The sequence below is a fragment of the Furipterus horrens genome, unplaced genomic scaffold (assembly GCF_987537825.1).
Source record: "Furipterus horrens unplaced genomic scaffold, mFurHor1.1.pri manual_scaffold_1, whole genome shotgun sequence".
NCBI classification, from domain to species: domain Eukaryota; kingdom Metazoa; phylum Chordata; class Mammalia; order Chiroptera; family Furipteridae; genus Furipterus; species Furipterus horrens.
The window spans coordinates 205,342,187-205,352,825 of NW_028327171.1; the positions used below are offsets into that span (position 1 = coordinate 205,342,187).

At 41.2% G+C, this 10,639-nt stretch overlaps 1 pseudogene; it reads right to left on the bottom strand.

The window, feature by feature from the left end:
* Positions 1-798: 798 nt before the first annotated feature.
* Positions 799-871, bottom strand: LOC150022704 (U4 spliceosomal RNA; annotated as a pseudogene).
* Between the last annotated feature and the right edge of the window lie 9,768 nt (positions 872-10,639).

Here is a 10,639-nt window from a genome sequence, read left to right on the forward strand (position 1 = left end):
GGTGGCTCACACCGGGGGCAGGGTCTCCACTTACTCCCGGCTCTTCCTTTGATGTGCCTCCTCTGGGAAGTGCTAATTGGAGCTGTTACAACCTCTGGGGTGAGGTGGGGGGCTTTGCGGGGGATGTGCCACGTTAGGAACCATGTGTCAAGTCGGTTTCCTAACGTGAAATGGAAACATAACTGATCTTGGACAAGGACCAATAGTTGTTGCTGAGAGTTGGGACTGCAGAGTTGGATATGTTTCTGTTCGAATAAAGTTTTCTGCTCCATGTTAAAGGTGGACGTCACCATTAGGGGGAGGGAAAGAGTCAGCAGGTTAGACTGCTTGTGATGTAATAGATCCGAAGCAAGGAACATTTCGCCGGGAGGACTGTGGAACACAGTGTCTAAGGGGGATTACAATTTGGAGAGTGTCTGCATGGGGAGATTGGCTTTCTGCAACTTTGGATGCTGGAATATTGTTCCGGGACACCTGGGCGCTGAAATGGCTTTGTCTGCTCTGACAAGGATAAGGCTTAAGGCCTTGGCAGATGCTGAATTTGGTTTAAGACCTGGGAGGACCTGTGCTTCCTAGGCATTCCCTAAATGAAAGCTTGTAGATTGTTAGTGTCTTGGTGATGTGAGCCTGAATGAACGGGCAAGAATTTGGGTTCTCTCCCAACTCTGACAGAGGGAGAACTGAGACAGAGTTTCTGCATCCTCTCCTGAGCCAGGAAGCCTCCTCGCTGCCTACTCTGGATCCCTGCCTGCCTAGTATAGAAACCCACACCTGTGCATGAATGCGGCCCCTTCTCACCATTTGTTTTCATTAGCAATAATTGTGCCTCGGATAAACCTCACTGGCTACGATACTGCCACTGAGCAAAGCTCTTCTCACCATTTGTGATGCCGCAAATAATTTCTCCATTTTAGCTCTGCTGATTTTAATACGTGGGGTGGAAAGCAAATATAGAAACTAAGTCTACTAAGTTTTCTGAAATTTCACATCGACCAAGGCGTTATATAATGGCTAAACTGTAAATGAACCACATTAACAAAAAATCTAGTGAATTACTTTGAGTCAGGAGTAAGGTACAGTAGTACAGTCTTTTACTTTTTATTTTGACATAACTTAAGACATTTCAAAGTTGTAAGAATAATGCAAAGTCTTCCCAGATACCTTTTATCTAGATTTTCCAAATACTTATATTTTACCACTTTTGCTTTATCTTTTCTGCTCTTCTCTCTCTCTGTGTGAGTATATATACATTTTGACTGTTTAAGAACAAGTTGCAGAAATGACGCCTCTTCCTGAAAATTTTTCTGTGGGCATTTCCTAATAACGAAGACGTTCCCTTACATAACATAGGCCAGTTATCAAAATCAGAAAATTAATATTAGCACAATATTATTATTTGCTCTATAAACCTTACTCAGATTTTGCCAATTGGTCTTATAATGGTCTTTAGAGCAAAATAAAATCCCAAATCATGCACTGCGTTCTGTTCCCATACTTCCTTAGCATCTCTTACTTTGGAACAGTTTTCTAGTTTTTGTTGCTAAAGCAATCCGTATTTAAGAGCATCTAGGGTAGATTAAAGGTAAGCATCTAAATATTGTGGAGCCCTCCAATTTTTCTGAATCTTTGTAATATAATTATATAGTAATAAGAATTTCAGGTGGTGTGTAGGGTCACTCAATTAAAATTAAGTTTCCTAGATGACTTATAAATGTAACCATGTCACTACAATCTTGGGCAAAGGGAAGTGAGTGGAAACAACATGTATAGTTTCTAGATCAAGGCCTTCTAGGGAAAGAATGTATTTTACTAGCCCCCGCCCCCGCTGCCTTTTCTTTGGCCATGTGGAATAAAGATACAATGATGATGATGGCAGCAGTACTGTCTGGACCTTGAGTCTGATCAACAAGATATCTCTGATAATTGTGACATTATACCACCCTTGGCTACCTCCCTGATCACCCTCACTCCCCTGATTCCTCTAAAAAATCTGAGGACTTAAAATTTAAGTCCCACCGTACTGTTATACCTAAAAAGCTTAACAATAATTACTTAATGTTATCAAATATCTGTACCCTGGGTTTTTACTTGAGAGAAGAAACGCCTGTCTTATATGCGTCATTGTTATTTTGGATCTCTATCTTACTGCAGCTCTACTATAGTAGCTGATCCATGCAATTGTCTCAACCACTATTTAAGGAATTGTTCAAAGCTCTGGAAATATTTTTGCCAAAGGAGGAAAATAAAAAGCACAAAAATTTACTGTAACCCTATAACAATGAGGTGAACTTGTGTAGAAATCTTTTATTGGTAATTTTATCAAGACTGGAAAACTGTCTCCTTTATGCTTTTATTTCTTTTTCTTTTTTTAGTTTTTACATTTTCTCATTTGCATTGGTGTCAGTCAAAGCTGCATTCTCTTTGAAAGTACAAAGGTGTCTTTGTCATGCAAATTTAAAGTCTTTCACTTCAAGGACTTTTGGGTTGAAAGATCTGCGCCTGCAATTTCCAGATGTTGGCATCAGGTGGCAGTAGAGTTACTTCTATATGCTCTGAGCAGCTTGGAGTAACTTCACTGATGACAGGATGAGTGAGTACCTGAGCTAAAACACTAGACAAAATTATGATCTGTTTACCTCAGAAAAAAGCAATGCAAGCTGAAGCAAATTGACTTCATAGAAAATATGAACAGAAATCTCATATACATTTTTCATGTGTTCTTTAGCATAACCAAGCTAAAAACATGGTCTTGATAGTAAAACTACAAAAGACTTTATATCCCATTTTTTATTGCTTACTGGATGACTCTTATCAACACCCCTTTCTCTTAATCACTTTCTCCAAGTAATGGAGTTCTCTCTCTCTCATAACCCAGAGAAGAGACTCGCCTGTCTGATCAACTAAAATGACTTAAAAGTAAACATTTATTTTTAACTTCTTGCTAAGATTCCTCTTCTTCCTTAATATTTAGGAAGAAGAAAGGACTTGTAAATGGTAGCTCTTTACGCCTATTAAAAAGTCTTGTGTTCATCATGGATTAAAGTACATATGCTATTTTGCCATCTTTTTTCCGTCTGAGTTAACACAGCATGGGAACATAATTGACTTAATCTGCATGCAATAGTTTTTAAACCTAATTAAGAGCCTTGGTTAGTACCTGGGTTATCAAAGAGAACACCCAGAAGGATGACAGAAAATTGAACCAAAATGAACAAGATTTGAATTAGTTTTTGTTGCTTATATAAAGATAAATGATCTCATATGATTTCCTCTTCCCCACCAGCAAGGGCTGCAGGAGAGAATGAGAAGGGAATTTTCTATTTTTCAGGTGAAGATGCAAAGAAGCCAGGAGTGTCTTGGGTGTAAACAGAGGATTCCTAGTGCAATGATGTTTCTTGATCTCTGTCTTGTGGCCATTAGGTCATTGTAGATTGGATTAGGGGAGTTTGCTCCCTGAAGCATTTTTAGAATTACTAGTGTTAATTGGTCTAGAAATAGTTATAATGTTAGCTGTACAGCTCATAAGTTTGGGTTCTGATATCATTGCAGGAAATTAGAAAATAAAATGTGCAGCTCTTTGTCTTACGCAGGGACAAAAATGTCCCTGGAAGGCTGCTTTTGGTTATAGGTAGATCTGCTCTATCCATAGCCTCTAGTATGGTCCATTTGGAGCCTTTTTTCCTTTCTTTCTATACTTATTTAATAAAATGGAGAACAATTACACATGCACGCATGCGCCCATATGTGTATATATGCATTAATGTTATTCATGGCTTTATTTATGTCAAGAAAATATATAAAAGATATGACCAAAAAGAAAATGAGCTATTCATTCATGAAACATATACTGAGAACCTACTATGTGTCTGATACTGTGTTAAGTGATGTGCCATCAAAGATAAAGAAGATATGGATTCGACTTCCACAGGCTCCCAGTCTCCTCCTGCAGTATCTATTTACAATATAGAGAAGAGCCTAATGAGAGACTCAAAATATTATTGAGGCTGTCAGTTTTCCTTTAACTTTCATTTTCTTAATGAATCACTGAGCTATGTAAGCCTGTTTAATCTTTGTTAGACTTTCTTTTTAATACAACAAGTTAAGGGAAACTACTTTGGAAGCATGGGACCGAGACTCAGCTACAACACGGCTTAGACCCCCAAATGGGCAACTTTCTGGAGTCGCAAATCCACTTATATTAGGAAGCAATTTTCCTGGTACATTTTTACCCCTGAGAAGGACAAATTTGGCAGAATCTCCTCATTCTCAGTATTTTTCTCCTCAAATTTCCCCCATATTTTAATACATTTAGCTCTCACAACAATGCTAAGAAGTATTATTTCTATCCTCATTTTCTAGATGAAGAAAACTGGTGCACAGCATGGATTAGTAACTTGCCCCAAGGTGGTAAGTGCCGACCAGGAGTCAAACACATACAGCGGGGCCCCTGGATCTGTGCTTTTAAACCACGTCTCTCTACATTTGTGGTCTTAAGTGAGAGGAGGGTGGGTGGGTAGGGAGGGGAGTCCCTGACAAGAAACACATTTTTTGTTTTGGAATTTCACTTCAGTTCAACTAACATAAATTGAGAAATCAGCACAGTCGGGCAGTAGGTTAGGCATCAGGACCTCAGAATTCCCATGAACTGACTGCAATTAGGGCACAGAGACATCTGCAGAGAGAGGTATTGAGAGACAGAAAGTAGCGCTTTGAGAGGCTGAGAGAGCGCTCTGTCAAAGCAAAGGAGGGAGCGAGAGAGATTAATTGTTGGTTCTGTCTGTGTTAAAGAGAACTTTTCTTGCCCCTATTATTTGGGATGGCAATTCTTGGTTCTATCCTTGTTGAATTGACTTTTTTTTTCTGGCCTCTATTTTTGGGGGCCAATGTCTATCAATAATCAGCAAATTCACAGATTTGTCCTTGGGTTGACATTTCAGTCCTCGGCTTAATGGCTATTATTTTATTCAACTATCTCCATTTGACTCAGAGAGTTTCCAGGCTCTCATCTCGTTGTGGAGTACCTGTGAACTCACTTATATGTCTTACCCACTGAGCTGGAGCTGTTTTGGGGGTACAGGGAGAGCCTTTCAGCTGGAGGGCCTTTCATAGTAGGTACTCAAAAACAAATACTTATGAAATGAATGAAACATAAAATATTAACTCTGGGAATGAGGAAAAAACACCATCACCTATTTATTGTATTGCCCGGTCCAATTCACTTTTTGACGTCTTACCTTCTTAATGAGGACCGAAGTCGTCCATTAAGTAAATTAACCATTACGTTGAGAAACATGAATGTCAATATAGATGCAGGCTGTTAATTTGCCAGTCACTGATGTGTCCAGGTCTGAAGGACCTCAGATGCTATACAGCAGGTGATTGAAACATGGCCGGAAGGGACTAGGCCCACCCATTGATAGAATCTCAAAATGAGATACTCCTTCCCTTTGGTAAAAATGGATACACCCTGGCATCAAAATTTGAAACTATCAAAGTGATTAGGTCTATCTGGTTCCTTTTGACTGTTTTATTTCCATTTTAAAATAGATTGTACTATTTCTTACTTGTAATTTGGCCTAATATTACCTTGAAATAAGAGGGTAATAAAGAAAGGGAGTAGAAATCTTTGATCATTTGTCATAGTGTGGAAAATCTGACAGAGGCTTTAATTAACAGATGGAACCCCAGAGAATTTCTCAGCTTGATCTTCCCCCAGTGCTCTGTCTAATTGAGTAGAGGAAAACAGCCTTAGCCAAGACCTGGACAGCTGCCGAATGAAGCCATTTCAGTGAGGCTAACATCTCTGCCATGATCTGGGCTTCTTTTCTTCTTCTTTTTTTTGCATGCTGCTCTTGCAGGCTGTTGAAGCACAGCAGTCAGAGGAGGAGGATGGCGTTAGTGCGACGCAGTGGAAAAACTACTGGCATGGAAACTGGAGACACAAGGTCTGGCTGGTTTTGCTGCAACCAGCTTTGAGATCGTAGAGGGGCTCTTTCTCTTCTCTGGGCCTCAGTTTCCATGTTTGTAACATGCATGGATCCCAGAGGATGATCCCCTGGGTCTTGCTCAATTCTGACAGTTAGTTAGTCCTTTTTGCCATACGCACAGAGAAGGAGCTTAGAGAATAGGTTTAGAAAATGCTTGCTTGGCACATACACAACTGTTATCCTAGAACTGGAATTTTCAAATGTGTGCTTGGCAAATAGGAAGGCAGAGTGAGGCCAACGTGGAGAGGAATAGAATATACGATGGTTTTGGAAATATGTTTGGGAAACTCTTCCCCTTTCTTCTCCTCTCCCATCCCCATCCATTCCCCACAGAAGTGCTAGAGGAATCTGCCTAAAACAGTAATTCGTTAATGCAGTTTATTTTTTTCCTTCTGAACCATACATGGAGCAAGGGCAGGGACCACATTGTTCTTGCCCAGTGATGAATCTCTAGCTCTATCCTAGCACAACACCTGCCCAGGATAGATGCTCCATTAAAATCATTGAATGAATGAACGTATGTGTGCTTAACATTTTCCAATGGTTAATCATAGATTTCAGTTTCTAAGTTAAAAGTTGATACTTTCATCCACAAACTTTTTAATGACTTTTGTCCCAGTTACCTCTTTATTATTATCTTATATGACCCTCCTGGATATGTTCTTCCTTCCAAGTATACTATTATTATCTGCATTTCTCCCAGGACACCACAATGTTTAACATTTCTGTGCCTTTTTACATGTTACACTTGCCATAGATGCTCTTCTCCTAGTGTCCTTCTCATGCACTAGTTCATCAAAACTCACATAAATCCCAATTACTCTGCAAAGTCCTTTCTGATCTCCCTCCTCCATTACGATGAAAATGTTTCCTTACTAGGTTCCCATGGCATTAAATGCATACCTCTTCCTATTTATTGTGCTGTTTTGGAATTATGACCATCCCTGCACACTGTCTAGAATATAGTTGATGCTCATTTAACGTGTGTTAAGTGAGTGAGCCAACGAGTGAAGCTCTCAGGCCCCGTATCAGGCTCGTCTCGCATCCGCATTTTCTCCTTTTCCTTCATGCACGAGGTCCCCGAGCCTCAGCCTGCTTCCTTGTCTTGGGGCTCTTCCACTGCTCGAAACTTGGCTAGAGAGTAGGACTTTCTTCTCCTCCGTTCGTCTTTTTGTTGTCTCAGTGAAGAGTCCACAGGCCCTTTTTCTGTTATGTTTTGAGTACTTCCTAGAAGTAGAAGAAAAAAATAAGCTGGTTCTAGAAGCTTACAGAGGCCTCGTGGTGGCTTTCTCCCACTGTCCTCTCCATCCCCTTCTGTGATGATCACTGGAATCTCATCACCAGACTAGACTTCTGCCCTCTGGTTCACGCTCAGAGGTGGAGCTCCCCGATCTTTTCCATTCCTTTGACCTCGCCTTGAGATGTCTTACGATTTCCATTCTCTATAATTGGTTCCTCTTGGATCTGAGGATACGGTTAAGGCAATTTCTTGCTCCTTAGTGAATTAACCCAAAACTTAGCAGCTTAAAATACCAAACATGTATCATCTCACACAGTTACTAAGGGTTGTGAGTTCACAAGGGCCCTTGCCGTATGGTTTCAGCTCAGGGTGTCCCATGAGCTGTCAAGCTAATAGCTCGGGACATGGTCTCAGCTGAGGGATCCTCTTCAAGCTTACTCACACAGGTGTCGGCAGCCCTCAGTTCTTTGCGAACTGCTAAATGGAGGTCTTCATTTTTCTCCCTGGTTGTTGCCTGGACGCCTTCCTCAGTTCCTTGCCACGGGGACCTCTCCACAAGACTTCTCACAACATGGCAGCTAGCTCCCTCAGAAGTGACAAATGATCACTTCTGCCACATGCTGTTGGTTATACAGACCCAGCCCTGGTACAGGGTGTGAGGAGACTACGCAAGGGTGGGAGTACCAGGAGGTGAGGGGCACTGGGAGAATCAGAGCACTTTGTCTCCAGGGGAAATAGCATTTTTGAGAACTTCCCATCCGGGTGGTGCTCAGTGCCTACGGCCTCTTGTGTGTCTGAGAATTAGTTTCTTTATTGATGTTTTGGAATTTAAATCCAAACACATTTTACAATTTCAGATACATCATTTCGGCTGATGCAGCTCTGACCTATTTGGAAGAAAGATGAGCATCCCATATAATTAGGAAGGTAGATTCCTAGACTCCAAATGAAAAGTCAAAATAAAACTTTCTAAATTCTGCTTTATTTGCATGGCATTATTTTAGACACACTAATGATGGGTGTCAGGCGGGCAGACAAGTGCCAAAAGCATGCCAAAATGATAGAATTTGAAAAATAAAACAGCCTACTTACTCTGTGGTTCCTTCCACTGTTTATAAATTAGACTTATGCGTTATTCACCTAAGTGGTTTTCTAATTAGCTAGAATTCATCAAGGAAGTACAGCCAATGCTATTGTTCCTCAGAACCTGGTAGATTAATTGACATAACAGAAACATTTCCAAAAGCATAGCTTTTGGGGTCAGAGGGTCAGAATGCATCGTGATGACATGGACTAGCATGCGAGCAGGTGGGTCTCCTGGCCCCTCTCTTTTCACAGCTCTGCTGCCGGACAGCGATTTTCAGGGTTCCCCCTGCAGAGTCCTAGATGGTGATGGTCAAGGCTGGCCCTGCACAAGGACGGTTCTAGTCCTCATTCCTTTCCTTTCTGCAAGCAGAGTACAACTACAATTTTTAAAAATATTGGATGCCATGTAACTCTAATTTCATTTTGAGGAAACCCTTAGCAGCTTCAAAAAGAAAGGAGGATGAAAAACCTCCATCTCAGAGATAGTGTAATTGAAGCATCTCGGGAGGACACCTCTGAGCACATGAGCCTTTTCTGGGGACACAGAGAGTGAACAGAGTGATGAAATGGGTGTTTCTCTTCAAACGTCTCCTTTGGGGAAACCAAATCTTTTTCTAATGATGTTGCGTTTGCTCAAAATGCTGCTAGCTGTTACAATTACTATCAAACGGCTTAGGATACTCTTCCTAATAACACTTCAATCTTCCAAGGGAGGATTTGGCCTCCTGAAGTCACATGGAACTTGATTAGGTGCAGGGTTTCTCCATCACGACACTATTGACTTTTTGGCTGCATAGTCTTTGCTGTTGGGATCTGCCATGGGCATAGTTGGGTCCTTTTTTAGCACCACTGCCCTCTACCCATGAGATGCCAGTGGAACTCCATCCCCACTCCAGTTGTGTTTCCCCAAGGACAAGATTACACCTGGTTGATAACCACTGGCCTAGTGAGCACAGGGAATGACTGAGGTGAAAGAAGTGCCAAGATTTTTTGAAGAATGTTCTGACGTTGCTGGGATGAGTGTTTCATCTTTCAACATAAATTAAAAAGCAGACTGACTTAGTTGTACCAGTTCTAGGGTGTTTGTTGTAAAACCAGGCTCTGAGTTCATTACAGGCTTGTCTTGTTCCACACCAACGTGTCTCCCTCACCCAAGGGGACACTGAAGTGGAAAAAAAATGTGGTGCTGTCTTCCTAGTGGTTCTTTTAGTAAAATTTGGGAGGGAAAAATGGGGGAGAAACTCAGTGTGGCGTCTGGCATTAAAGATCACATTTGTGATTAGCATAGATTTCTACCTCTGCTTCCTCCTGGAAGTTCCCTGGATGTATTACTCTTCCGAGATATAAATGCAATCTATTGTCACTTAGTTGTAAAACCTACTTTGTCTGCTTACCTGACACTTTTAATAAGCTTGTGTGCCCCTCCTGCATGTCTCCAGGCACAATAAGAGCAACAACACCAACAGCAAAAGAAAAGCTTTCTTTGAAAAGAATTTGTCCCTAATCATTTGCAGCTGCAACAGATGACACCGCCAATTAAAAAGCCTGGACTGGCTCTGGCTCTGCCCAAATGAAGAGGCCACGTGCTGACCTTATGATCGGTCACCTTAAGGGCACTGAGGGTCGAGGGGCATCTGTTTGAAATTTCCTGTCATAACAATGTCATTTGCAGGAATGGCCAGGGAGCAAACAAGGATGGAATGGGCTTTCTTCATCAGATGTCTCCTCTGATAGAGTTTTTGGAGAGGGGTCCCAGAACAGAAGGTGATTGGTTGGTGCTGAGCACGGGTATTGTATTGGGAATGAAGACCCCAGATAGTATGTGATCCTGGGCTGGACTGTCCTTGGAGGAGGGGCCTGTGTTTCAAAGGCAAGAACAGAAACTCCATTGAAAAAGTGCTGGTCAGAAGACCTACTGGAGCCCCCAATTGTCAATGGACAGAAAAGGAGAATTTGTATAGATTAGATGCTTCCAGTGGAAAGGGCTATATACATGTCTAGAGGAATAAACTGCGTTTATTTTCAGGTAACCTTTGTTATGGGCTAAGGTCCTCAAAAGAGGAGGTTGATAATGATATTTGCCTGATAGAAAACAGAATGACATAACCTATGGAAGTAACCAGAACTTGGCACCTAATAAATGGTGGATAGAATTATAAAAACAAGCATCATCATTATCATTAATTACCCAGGGGCTATTTCATATCCCTATACATATCCAAAGTAAAGGTAAATAGGGAGATGATTTAGGTTTTCAAGATAATTGTGGCCTCAGTTACATATTTTAGATAAGCTTTTAATTATCTGGATAATTTCCTCTGCCCTT